Below are 14744 nucleotides of genomic sequence, written 5' to 3' on the forward strand. Positions count from 1 at the left end.
AACTCGGAAGTACTTCACAAATATGGTTTGTTTACCACAAAGTCCGCTTACCAGTATGAGGACCTTGCCCTTCATCATGGAAAGCTGGCACATTATCAATTCAGCCAGCAAGGCACCATAGTTTGGTTAGCAACTTAAATTGAAATTTAGTAGGGGATGCTGGTAGGAAAATGGCTTTGATATAGGATAGGTGACCTGAGTGTTAGTTGTGCCCTCAACGAAAATCGATTCTGTACGGTTACCGGTCGCTTAACTCATTAAAGTATCACATCACACTGAAGGTGATTATGGTCAAGTAGGGCAATACAAGTTAACAATGCTCAAGGGCAGGAGGGTTGACACTTCGAGCAAAACATATTATCGTCTGTTTGAATTCGTCACGCGATAAACGTTTGCCATTGCTAGTGTGACCAGACGACCTCTTTTGTCCAGACATGTCCTCCTTTTTAGGCCTTTGTCCTGCGTTCGGGCGGATTTTTTAAAAATCAAGAAATGTCCTCCTTTTCGTAACTTGTATGCCTGATATTTTAAAATTATCTGATTTCATGATTTATTCAAGTAATTTGCCTATAGATGGCAGCAGCATCGATGGAATATTCTCTATTTGCTTACAAAGTAACATTAAATTCACATTTTGTGCGATCTTTTTGTGTATTTTGTCAATAATTATAGTTCCCTAGGCTTTCATATAGTTAACTGTAAAATCATTTTATATTATTAAATTTTATCATAAGTATGCTGTAATAAAATAGATATTGACATAATTATAAGTATAATATAGGCCTAAGCCTAAATCGAAATAGATATTTTCTGTCCTGTTGTATGTAGTTCCCTTGACTTTCATATGTAGCTAACTGTAAAATCATTATTATCAAGTTTTACCATAATTATTTTGTAATATTAACATACTTTTAAATATGGTATAAGCCTAAATCTGTCCTGTAAATATTTTGTAAGAAAATAAATATTTACGTAATTTATAGTATAATATAGGCCTAAGCCTAAATCGAAATAGATATTTTCTGTCCTATTTAATGTAGTTCCCTTGACTTTCATATGTAGCTAACTGTAAAATAATTATTATCAAGTTTTACCATAATTATTTTGTAATATTAACATACTTTTAAATATGACATAAGCCCAAATCTGTACTGTAAATATGTTGTAAGAAAATAGATATTGACGTAATTTGTAGTATAATATAGGTCTAAGCCTAAATCGAAATAGATATTTTCTGTCCTGTTTAATGTAGTTCCCTTGACTTTGAGCGTATTCCGAATCTCAGCGCTGAGCAATCTGATGACATCACGGTGTTCCGAATTTCACCGATAGAGTCATTGATGCTCCACCGGTGCCATCAGCTTGCAGAGGTGGTGGCAGTCTCCATCAGCCGCCATCAGTGATTCTGATTGGTTCTTGTATAGGGCGGGAAGTAGCAGACGAATGATTCTGCACTGTTGTGTCATGGCGGTGTGTTTTGCTTTAGTTCTGCTGTATTGTTTGTAATGAGCACAACGTAAAAACAATATGTTAATGGCTTATGAGCGAACATGTCAACGGACCAGTTATTACTACTGGTTCAAGAAATAAGTTGTTTATGCTCTCTTTTCATTGAACGAGATGGCAGTACGGAAATTTCGTAAACTTTTGCTAGCATAGCACAGACAACAACTTATACTGTCGCCATGACAGCCATCGATCCTTCCAACAGTTTTGTTCCTATTTCGCTGCAGCGTGACGTCACTGTTGTCCACCGGTCCGGTGAGATTCGGAATACGCTGTTTCATATGTAGCTAACTGTAAAATCATTATTACCAAGTTTTAAATTAATTATTATTTTGTAATATTAACATACTTTTAAATATGATATAAGCCTAAATCTGTACTGTAAATATTTTGTAAGAAATTGATATTGACGTAATTTATAGTATAATATAGGCCTAGTCGTAAATCAAAGTAAACAATTTCTGTCCTCTTTTTTTCGAACAATGTCCTCCTTTTTGAAGCTTTGTGCCCTCTTTTCTATCGATATGAATCTGGTCACCCTAGTCATTGCTCTATGTTAGGCCTATATCTAAGTTGTTTTTTACAATATCAGTGACATGATAAATGACTATAGTGAGAAACAAGGATGGACACATAGATCATTGATTCTGGTTCACGTTAACACTTTGTTTAAAAAAAAAAAACTTAAAATTGTTTAACTACACGTTAAAAGTGTTAAAATTTTGAAAAAGGTTATGTGCCTTAGACAGACGGCTCGTTTCGACGGCCCTATGACTGAAGATGACGCAGCACCGGCGTCCAAACGGGCCGTCTGTCTAAGGTACATAACTTTTTTTTTTTAATTTTAACACTTTTAACGTGTCGTTAAACAATTTTTCATTTTTTTTGTTAGAAATCGTAACCCGCCTCGAAGAAAGTGTAATGTCATTGGACATATCCATAGAGTTAATCAGGAACACTGAAAATTGTATACAAAATTTTAAAAGTGAGACTGGGGACACAGTGCGACAGAAAATAAAATCCGTATTGAATAAAAATAAAGTGTATAAGACAGTGTGTCAAATAGCCACCGGTCTCTGTCCTGTGCAAGATTAATTCAGTCTCTATCATCATATCACATCTCCCTCAAATCCATTTCGTTTCAACAATGAATAAGTTTGAATATATTTCTTTTTGAATCGAGTCTAAATATGTTCTTCGTCAGTCGACTTTGATGACATCATCAATGTATGTTTTATAATACCGGTACCGTAAAGAATTTACAGTTTGAAATGTTAGCAAACAAAGAAACAAATACTAGGGAAGTGATAAAAACAAACGAATGTTAGGGAAGTGATAAAATTGTAGCGATAAAAGCCATGATTGATTGAAACACGTCCTTTCGTACCGTTTTATTGGTCAAAATTAGTATGACGTAGTAAAAGTATAATTGTCAACAGTAATCTCACTAGAGGTTTTGATTTATCTAGAGAAAATCAAAACTCGAGTGGGATTTAATTGACTATTACACGATTAGAAGAAAGTATATAAAGATTAGAAGTAACGAAGTACTCCAATACAATAAAATATTAATTGACTTACGAAAATACAAAACTGTCTCAACATTACAAACATTACGCTGGTATATGACAGTAGTGTGTTATGGTTAACTGTTTTCTTGTTATCTGTTGTGCCAACTATGGAATCTTCATTGAACTCTGTGGGCGGTTACTGGTCATGAAGGCTTTGTTGATTCAGTTTTATTTTTATTAAAACAGTTCCATTCCACTTCTATTATATCGATCTCAGTATTCAACGTCACTTGACAGATGATTTTCAATAAATCCTAGTATTAAATAATCTCTGATACGTGACTATCCACAATGTCATATAGCAGAAGCTATAACATAACCTAAATAATATAAACTAGTGTTAGAAAACTTTTAATTAGAGATTACGAAATAAACAACAAAAGTTTTAATTAACGATTATGAGAAAAAAAATGAACATGAAAAATTTTAAAAGGGAATAATTATTGAAAGTACAATTTTCAAATTTGAATGTTTTAGTGGTTGGTGGTTCAGTTGATGTTATATTGGACGCGTGCGTAAAAGAAGTGGAACTCTATGGTATACATGGTGTATTACTCAACTTATTCAGGATTTCCGAATGGTGCTCTTCATTTATTTCTAAATAGGGATTCAGGGAAGATGCATAGGTATGACCAGTGATCTTTATTAATTCTTGTTCTTGAATGCCGATGCGAGTCATATTTGAAACTGCTGTGCATCGACTGGAGTGGTTTGTAAATTTTTTTTTTTTTTTTTTTGACGTCCAGACCAGTGCAGTTTGAAATGTTGGCAAACAAAGAAACAAATGCTAGGGTAGTGATAAAAATAAATAAATGCTAGGGAAGCAGATAAAATTAAACAAATGCTAGGGACGCGATAAAATTGTGCGATAAGTAGCCATGATTAGTTGAAAGACGTCCTTTCGTACTGTTTCATTGGTCAAAAGTAGTGTGACGTAGTAAAAGTGTAATATTCAACAGTAATCTCACTAGACGTTTTGATTTATCTAGAGAAAATCAAAACTCGAGTGGGATTTAATTGACTATTACACGATTAGAAGAAAGTATATAAAGATTAGCAGTAACAAAGTACTCCAATACAATAAAATATTATTTGACTTACGAAAATACAACTGTCTTCAAATGTATTATTGTACCATCTCAACATTACAAATATTACGCTAGATGCATGCTAGATGGCAGTAGTGAGCAATGCCTTCTCGCCGAGAAGTTCTCGATCTATTATACACGATGGTAATGTTACTAGTCAAGAAGGCTTTGTTGATTCAGTTTCATTTTTATTAAAATGCAACATTCCACTTCAATTATCCGAATCCCAGTAATCAACGTCACTTGACAGATGATTTTCAATAAATCTTAATATTAAAGAATCTGTGATACGTGACTATCCATAATATCATATAGCAGAAACTATAACATAACCTAACTAATATACACAAGTGTTAGAAAAGTTTTAATTAACGACGATGACATAAAAAATAAACGTGAATAATTTTAAGAGGAATAATTATTGAATGTACAATTTTCAAAATTGAATGTGGTTGGTGGTTCAGTTGATGTTATATTGGACGTGTGCATAATAGAAGTGGAACTCGTTGATTTAGGCCTACATGGTATATTCAACTTATTCAGGATTTCCGAATGAATAATTTTAAAAAGGAATAATTATTGAATGTACACTTTTCAAATTTGAATGTGGTTGGTGGTTCAATTGATGTTATATTGGACGTGTGCGTAATAGAAGTGGAACTCGTTGATTTAGGCCTACATGGTGTATTCAACTTATTCAGGATTTCCGAATGGTGCTCTCCATTTATTTGTAAATTGGATTTCAGAAGATTCATAGGTATGATCAATGATTTTTATTAATTCTTGTTCTTGAATGCCAATGCGAATCATATTTGAAACTGCTGTGCATCAACTGGATTGGTTTGTAATTATATATATATATATTTTTTTTTGACGTCCAGACCAGCGCAGTTTCAAATGTTGGCAAACAAAGAAACAAATGCTAGGGACGCGATAAAATTAAACAAATGCTAGGGGAGCGATAAAATTAAACAAGTGCTAGGGGCGCGATAAAATTGTGCGATAAGCAGCCATGATTGGTTGAAATACGCCCTTTCGTACCGTTTTATTGGTCAAAAGTAGTATGACGTAGTAAGAGTGTAATAGTCATTGAAAAACGACAGTCCTGACCGGGGCTCGAATTCGGACTGCGATACAGCGACTTTAGGGACTAATTTACAGGATACAGAAATAATCTGAAATTAACAGAGTAATAGAGTTTATGATTCTTTTTATATGCATTATAATTTTTATATATCTTTTTGATAATCTGTCACTACAGAGAGAATTATGGTACTGTATATATGTTGTGCAAACAGGCTTTCTCCTTTACCAGTTAGTCCGCCAAAAGAATTCCACGTTTTACGCTATTGCTGCGACATTGTTTCCGAGGTCTCCTACACTCCGCGCACTCTGCATTGTGACAAAAATCAGATATAGAGAGAAGCCCATTTTTTACAAGCACTATGTGTATTACATCATGTGTGAAATTCTCCAATAGAGATAGAAATCGTTTTAGAAGCTTTCAACGTTGCAGGCGTGAGTGGAGGTCGAAGTGCTTGCGGGGGAGATATCCACAAGGAAAGTGGAGCAAGATCTTCACGCTGATAAAATGAAGATACGTGAAACGTGACGTCAAACCATATGTTTCGGGCTATACTAGGGGACGTTTGTAAAATTTTCTAAACTATTACATTCTCCCTGTATCCGATAGTATCCAATACTGGAATTTCTTATCATGATTTCTAAGTCTGAGTTTCGGGTACGAATCTCTAGAACGAAACAGAAATTACGTTAACAATTTTGTCATACATATTCATTAACACTATATCACTTCGGAAAACGTATTATGTGTCTTTCTCGTGTTAAATTTTCTCTCTTCTACAGGGACATAATTTTATTTTTACTTCAATTTTTATTGTACCTGAGTTTTTGAAAGTACTTCACTCCCACCCCTTCTACTATTGAAGTTCAACCGTCCTTCACACAGAACCAAGGCCGCATATACAGTCATAGTAGCGTTACGGTCATAGTAAACAGTACGTTACAAAAATATGTTCGCGTTTTCCAGTGACGAAAGAGCTTTCAATATTGAATCATTTTCGCACAGGTACTGTCGTATCCCGGTTTCCCCCACCTGCTTTTATTCGCTAGCTAGTGGCTGGGCTGTCTTAGCTCTTTTCTGAGAACAATAATTTCTGTTAGGAATTGGACGTCTACGTAATATTATACAACTGTTTAAAATAAGTTAAATAAAAGGGCCTTGTTAAGTAATTAACTGTCATGTGATTTCCTCCCTTTCTATGATCCTACGACAAAACTACTTGGACGGAAAGTAGATAGTATGTCTGAGTAATTTTATCTTTTCGAATCGGGCAGAAGTAAAGATTGAATTTACAGTACGTAAGGTACTCCTTTATAGAGTAGGCATAGAATTATTTCAACATGAGTTACTAGTACGAAGGACGAAACTGGTAATTGGGATTAGGTGCAATGGTCTATAGTGAGATAATATGCACATTATAACTGAAGCCTGTATCGAAATGAACGGCCACCATTTTCAAAAATGTGTTTAAATATCCATATTATGATTATTTTTCAATTTAACTTCATTCTCTGTATTGTACGCTAATGTGCTGTGGACAGTATAATACACAATTACATAATGAATACGTCCAGATGGGCAGCTCAGTTCGTGAGTAAAAACACTCATTGTTAATACTGTACTGTATTTTGATTAAACAAAAGCCTAATGAAAATTATGAAACTCAAAAGCGCAATATTTCCTAGTTCACTTAAATGGATGAACTACTTTTCTTCCCTCCTATACCTAGTAAAGCGATTTGTTTGTATATTACGTCAGTATCATCGAACTCCAGTCGTGGAAGGGGGTAGCAAATGGCGTTGATCCAGAGGTACAGGCAAGTTAATATTAAAAATGTTAGTAAAAATAAAATGATGTCCCTGTACTTCATCATTCTTCTAATATCCCCTCCAAATCTTTTTGTCCTCTTCATCTCATTTTGTTCCCCATTATTTCCTCTTCTCTCTTAGCTCTGTTTCTCCTCCTCCGCGCCCTAGTTCCTTTCTTCATTTCGTCTTATTTGTTTTCGTTTTTATCTTACTTTTCCTCTATTTTCTTTCCTTCTTTGTTTTCGTATTATTTTCCCTTCTACCTCAGTTCCTACCATATTTATAAAACATAATATCTGAGATTTCCTTTGGTGAATTATTAGTGCAGCGGTCATCAGCATACTGCACTCTCGGGCTAACGTCTCTTACCCGCAGGTCTCTTACAGTACCAGCGTGCACCCGTGGCTCTTATTTCCGGCAGCCAATCGCGTTGCAGATCGGCTACATTTAAACGCGTCCGTCTTGTGGTTCGCTGATGATGACGTTATGCACTCCCTAAGGCTCGATAAATACTTAATATAATCGCCTGCCATTTTGGCTCTTTCATAGGCGTTCGCAGAAAGCACACGAGGACGTTATTTGCCGCTCAGTTATTTACTGAATTACAGCGCGTTTGATTTATTATCATAGGAGCTACGATATGATAATGTTTAACGGTGTGGCAAATAGATTCCTCGTCTGGTAGCTCGGCAACGAAAGAACAAAAATGGCGAACAATACTACCTACCTAGACTTTATAGAGCCTTGACTTCCTAACACGTAAGCAAAGAGAAGGAGTCACTCCTGGAATAACAGCGTCGCGGCTATAGCTGGTATGCTGTTTCCCTTTCCCTTCTGCACGACGGAGCATATTTTGTTGCACTCCTTGCACTCTACATATTTCAGCGAGGGCTGACGACCACTGTTCTAGTGGATCTGTCGCCAACGGAAACTCATCAATTTGATGATAATGTCTCAATTAAGAAATTACTCGACAAAATAATATTATTGGTCATGGTTTACAAGACAAAATTTTGATATTGAGATTTTTTGTATGTATTTATTGACACTGCAAATCCGGTTGCAGTGGTAACTAATTACACTCAATAATGACAATTAATAATAAACACAACTAATAAAAAACAATAATTAATAACAATGATAAATAATAATAATAATAATAATAATAATAATAATGAACATCTTAAATTAAATGAAGCACGATCACTTAAAATAATATTTAAAGTAAATCTACTTTGTATCTTAACCCTAAGTTTGAACTAAAACCCACGAGTGTGACAGGTTCATAGCTGCACAAGTAACTTTCAGCACAACACTTATTTCCCTGTCAACTCACTCACTGCACTGATTCTACCTGATTTCACTAACACTTCAAAACCATTTCACTGTTCAAATACTTTGCACAGCCACTATGAACTAGAGATCTTCGCTGCCACAAACGCACTTCACTTACAGAATAGACGTCACTGACACTACTCCACATTTCACTGACACAACACACTTCCTCACTGATACAACACTTCAAATAACAAAATATCAATTACACTCTTTAAATAGCGTGTATAATATACTACCGTCTATTAGTAAAGTCCTTAAGCCTATTTTTAAATAAATTTTTGGTTATTGGTATTGCCTTTAGTAAGTCTGCAGGTAGAGCATTCCAGTCCCTGATAGTACGATTGAGAAAAGAAAATTTTCCAGTGTCCGTCCTCTGTCTTCTTTCCCTCAATTTATATGAGTGGTCGTTCCTTGAAGAGTAATTTGGCGGCTGCAACCTATTTTTTATTTCTCTCCTGGCAGGCTTACCTCTGTATGTTTTGACCATTGCGCGTAATCGAATTCGCGTTCTCCTGTCCGTGAGTGTGTCCCATTTTAATGGTGAGTTATTACGACAACACTTGATAACCCGTTTTTGAATCTATTCCAGTGTCTTAACATGTTTCCAACATGCAGCACCATATTCCATTACTGGACGAACTAGTGATTTATATGCAATCTCTTTGGATTTATCAGAGCCTTTTCTTAGTACCCTCATCACAAAGTAAATCAATCCAGCACCGGGAAAAGAACCCGGGACCTCTCAGCTCTGCACACTTAGGACAATAATTACAGGTAGGCTTACTAATAATGATCGATTAACATTTCCTAGTTACACTGTTATTCTAAGACATTTATGTGGGTGTAAGATAAGATATGCGGAACAATTTCGTTCTGGAAAGTGAACAGTTTATTTGAAAACGCTTTAATATTCTTAAAACAATTAACTAATTGTTATGATATCGGCGGTGAGAGTGAATACATGCCTGATGAGCGAAGCTCACATATTATTATAGTTCACCTTTAATAGTAACATAAAATATTTCATACCAGTATTTTATACACCCAGTTGCCTTCAAACTGTGCCTGAGTATTGTGATCTTGGTTGCAGCTTCACCTTGTTTACATAACTTGTTACAGGTGCTTTAGATCTTCCCTGTAGAGAGCTCATAGAACGTTCCATCTATAGCAACGAGTCCTGAATTTATATGAGACTAAGTAGCAATATCTTGCCTGAGTGAGGATGCTGTTTTCAAGCGTATTACCTTTATTACACACCACGACTCTTCCCTTTTACACGGTCATTGTGTTCTTGCTAATACGTCAAAGGCTTCAAATATGATTAAATATCTTCCTGATAATAAATAAATAAAAGAGGAATTAAATAAATAAATAAATGAGTAAATAAATAAATAAAAGAGGTATAAAATGAATGAATAAATGAGTAAATAAATAAATAAACAAATAAATAAATAAAAGAGGAATTATATGAATGAATAAATGATAAATAAATAAATAAATAAAAGAAGAATTAAATGAATGAAATATGAGTAAATAAATAAGTACAAGATGAATTAAATGAATAAATAAATGAGTAAATAAATAAATGAGAGGAATTAAACGAATGAATAAATGAGTAAATAAATAAATAAAAAGAGGAATTAAATGAATGAATAAATGAGTAAATCAATAAATAAAAGAGGAATTAAATAAATGAGTAAATAAATAAATAGAAGAGGAATTAAATGAATAAATAAATAAATGAAAGAGGAATTAAATGAATGAATAAATGAGTAAATAAATAATTAAAAGAAATTAAATGATTGAATAAATGAGTGAATAAATAAATAAACAAACAAATAAATAAATAAAAGAGGAATTAAATTAATGAATAAATGAGTAAATAAATAAAAGAGAATTAAATGAATGAATAAATGAATAAATAAATAAAAGAGGAAATAAATTAATGAATAAATGAGTAAATAAATAAAAGAGGAATTAAAAGAATGAATGAGTAAATAATTAAATAAATAAAAGATAAATTAAATGAATGAATAAATGAGTAAAAGCAGACCTGCAAAAGTTTCTATTTTTCGCATTTTCAGAAACAAATATAACTTACGTGAAGTAATTTCAACAAAACAAACAATAATATTTTACAGAAACACTCAATATTTAAAATAAAATTAAATGAGCAAATAAATAAATAAATAAATAAATAAATAAATAAATAAAAGAGGAATTAAATGAATGAATAAATGAGTAAATAAATAAATAAAAGAGGAAAAAAATGAATGAATAAATGAGTAAATAAATAAATAAATAAATAAATAAATAAATAAATAAATAAATAAATAAGAGAGTAATTGAATGAATAAATGAGTAAATAAATAAATAAATAAAAGAAGTATTAAATGAATGAATAAATAAAAAAAGTAAATGAAATAGAAATTACATGAATGAATAAATGAGTAAATAAATAAATGAATAAATAAAAGGGGAATTAAATCAATGAATAAATGAGTAAATAAATAAATAATGAAATAAAACACAAGTTAAATGTATGAATAAATGAGTTATTAAACAAATAAATAATATAAGAATGAAATGAATAAATGAGTAAATAAATAAATAAAAGAGGAATTAAATTAACGAATGAATGAGTAAATAAATAGGTAAATAAAAGAGGAATTAAATTAATGAATAAATAAATAAATAAATAAATAAATAATGAAATAATTTAAATAGGAATATAAAAGCTCAATATTATAGTGATTTGCAAAAAATATAAAGCACACCAAACAAAGGAGATTATATTATCTGCTATATATTTATATTCATTTTCTTTTAATAACCTAAATGTTCATACTAAAAGTAACAAAATAACACAATGTTTCCGAAAGTTTAATAATTTGCCTTTAAGGACGCTGATCACTATTTCAAAAATGCTTTTTCATGAAAAGTCGAGGAATTGTTGCACGTGCACCTATTAACAGCCCCTCGAACTTGTGCAACTAGGTACAAGTTCGTGAAACTTGTACCATAAAAAAACTATCACTGCACTTCTTAGCATAATCATCATCATGATGAGCAAGGTGTCAGGTTTCACCAAGATATAAAGACAATGGAGCAAAGATATCAGGTTTTGGAATGACTCCATGATGGTAGACTTTTGCTGGATGCTGCACCGAGTAGATCCAACCCAGGAACACTGCAGAAAGGCAAAATCATCTCATTTTTAACATCTGAATGTATGTATATATTCACATTGCAAATGGGTAAATACCCGGTGGTAGTGGTAACTAATAACATTTAATAATAATAATAATAATAATAATAATAATAATAATAATAACCTCCTAAATTAAATGAAGCACAATCACTTAAAGTAACATTTAAAGTATTTATTTGTATCTTAACCCTATGATCGAACTAAAACCCACGAGTATGATATGTTCATACCTGTAAAGTACCTTTCAGCACTAGACTCATTTCGCTGTCAACTCACTCACTGCACTGGAACTACGACACATTTCACTTATTCTGTCCTGATTTCACTAATATTTCAAAAACATTTCACTGTTCAAATATTTTGCACTGCTACTATAAACTATAGAACTTCACTGACACGCACTTCACACTTCACTTACACAACACACTTCATCATTGATACTTCATTTAACAAAATATGAATTACATCCTTTAAATAGTGTGTATAAGATACTACCGTCTATTAATAAAGTTCTTAAGCCTGTTTTTAAATACATTTTTGGTTATTGGTAAAGCCTTTAGTAAATCTGTTGGTACAGCATTCCAGTTCCTGATAGTATGATTGAGAAAAGAAAACTTTCCAGTGTCCGTCCTGCCTTCTTTTTCCCTCAATTTATATGAGTGGTCGTTCCTTGAAGAGTAATTTGGCGGCTGCAACCTATTTTTGGCGGCTGGAACCTATTTTTGTGACATACTGTGATTAACTCAATTATGTCAGTGCTTTTTCATTAGGCTGATAAAAATCTCCCTTTCTGTCGTACAAGAAATTTCCAGTCCAAGCAATTTATTACATTTTTCAACTTCTATTATAAATTTTACTACACGAACTGTACCTGACACAGAAAAACTAAGAACATTTTCAAAATCAATGTATTAAATGATGTAGAAAAGTATGTTTTCATCTCTGATGATGAAAAACAGTTTAATTTTGTAGACCAGTGTTGGGAGAATTTTCCGAAATCAAAGACTTGAAATTTACTTGCACAATTATTCAGGCTCTTACTCACTTACTATTGCTACCCACATTGTGACCACCTTGTTCCATTAATATTCTCTAGCACTCAACAAGACTCTATATTCTCGATCTCTGAAGTAGGTCATCGCACAAAGAGTAACTAGACGAAGTCAGAACACATAATTAGGATACTCGGGCTGTCATTTTGTGTGATCCCTCAGAAAGTTAAACGCTCAACCTTACACGAAGTGTAAACACGAACATTTTGTCCATCCAGTTATATGCAAACACTCTGGAGAATATAGGTCAGTTTACAAAAGCTTTTGAGTGAATATTTTACTGCCGGTTGTTCTAAACCTCCCTATCCTTTGTAGCTGAAGTTTACATCAAATACATCGGGATATTTTTCGTGGCAGAGTGGAAATTTTTTCAAGGCAAAATAATTAATTTGGTGCCTTAATTTGGAAAATATAATATTTTGAATTTCATTTAATGATATTGTGCTATCTAAGTCACGATACTATATAAAACATTATCAAAGTATACGGGGATTTCTAAAAATAAAATTCGAAGCTCTTTCATTGCGTAAGTTTCGCTTACAACACGCTGCGCATGTGCAGTAAATGAGATATCCTGTATACAGGGTGAACCGTAAGTAATACCATTAATATCTGGGGGGGGGGTAATTCTTTGAGGTATTTCAAATAAAACAGTTTAAAACATTTTCCTCGTTTTTGCTTTCTTTTCGATATAAGACTTCCTTTATATGAAATATTTCATAAGGTGTTTTGGGAAAGCCATTTGATATAATTCCCAATATGCTCAGTAAATTTAAGAGAGCAGTGTATTATTATGATAAATGACTGAAAGAATTTTAGTTTTGTTGTTTAAATGTGCAGAAGTTTCATCCGAACAAATGTAACTTTTCGTTCTGCAAAGGAATTTTAGAATGTTGCATTTGTTAGGGTCACATATCCTCCTTACATTTAATGGGCAAAACTAAAATTCTTTCAATCATCTATTATAATACACTGCTATCTTAAATTGACTTAGCATATTGGGAATTAAATCACTGGCTTTCCCAAAAGACGCTACGAAATGTTTCATATAAAGCAATTTTTACATCGAAAAGAAAGCAAAAACGAGAAAAATTGTATGAATTTTTTTGTTTGAAATATCTCAAAGAATAACCTACTGAAGGTAATGACATTTCAGTAATTACGGTTCAGAATGATTATGCTCCTTGTGGACGGTCGTGCGAAATTGTTGCCTACATACAGGTAGATTCCCGTCAAGATTTGTTCCAAATTTAAATCTTTATCTGGACTTAATTATTTATACTTCTGCGTGTGTAATTATTTTAATGCTATTTAATCGGAAATATGACATTCAAAACTTACTCTATGAAACAAGCCTTGCTATTTATTTGTAAGAATATTCGAGCAATAAAACACCAAGAAAATATAATTTTGAAGTTTTACATGCGGCTGACAATGACAGTTCTTAGCTTCAGTACATAATCTATGTTTTTTGAGTTTGAATTAAAAATTATTCATACTATATAATCTTAAATTTTTTTTTCAGCAACCGTTTCTATTAATTGTACATTCATCGACGTATATTTCATAAGTTTTATAAATTAAGATACGAAGATTTCTCTGTGAAACATCCAAAATATGTCACACTTTTTGTAATGTATTGTATTGTATTTATTAACAATCCATGGTATTCGTACATTACTTCACAGCTAGAATATAGAACAAGTAACAAAAAACTTAATACTACTGGGTGTTCAGTTCAAAGTGTGTCATGGCTCGCTGTATGCCGTCATGTGGCTAGCCGATTAGCCTAGAGAATTCAATCTTCCTACACTTCCGCAGAGGTGTATAACCTATGAGGTAGAGAAGTTGTCTACCAAGTACGGCGTTCATTCTGAAGAGTACTTACCGATACGTACGGTAACGCCGGTAGTGGCAGGAGTGTGAACTGTTTGGAAATACGTACTGTCGGGATATAGGAAGAGGGTTAAGACGATTACTTACGTATTTGTTGACATTAACTTCGACGGTCAACATGGACACGGAGCATTTGATTTGTGTTGTGGAATGTTACCGTACGCAACCGATGATAACAAATACCCTGCGT

This window comes from Periplaneta americana, chromosome 14 (assembly GCF_040183065.1).
Source record: "Periplaneta americana isolate PAMFEO1 chromosome 14, P.americana_PAMFEO1_priV1, whole genome shotgun sequence".
NCBI lineage: Eukaryota > Metazoa > Arthropoda > Insecta > Blattodea > Blattidae > Periplaneta > Periplaneta americana.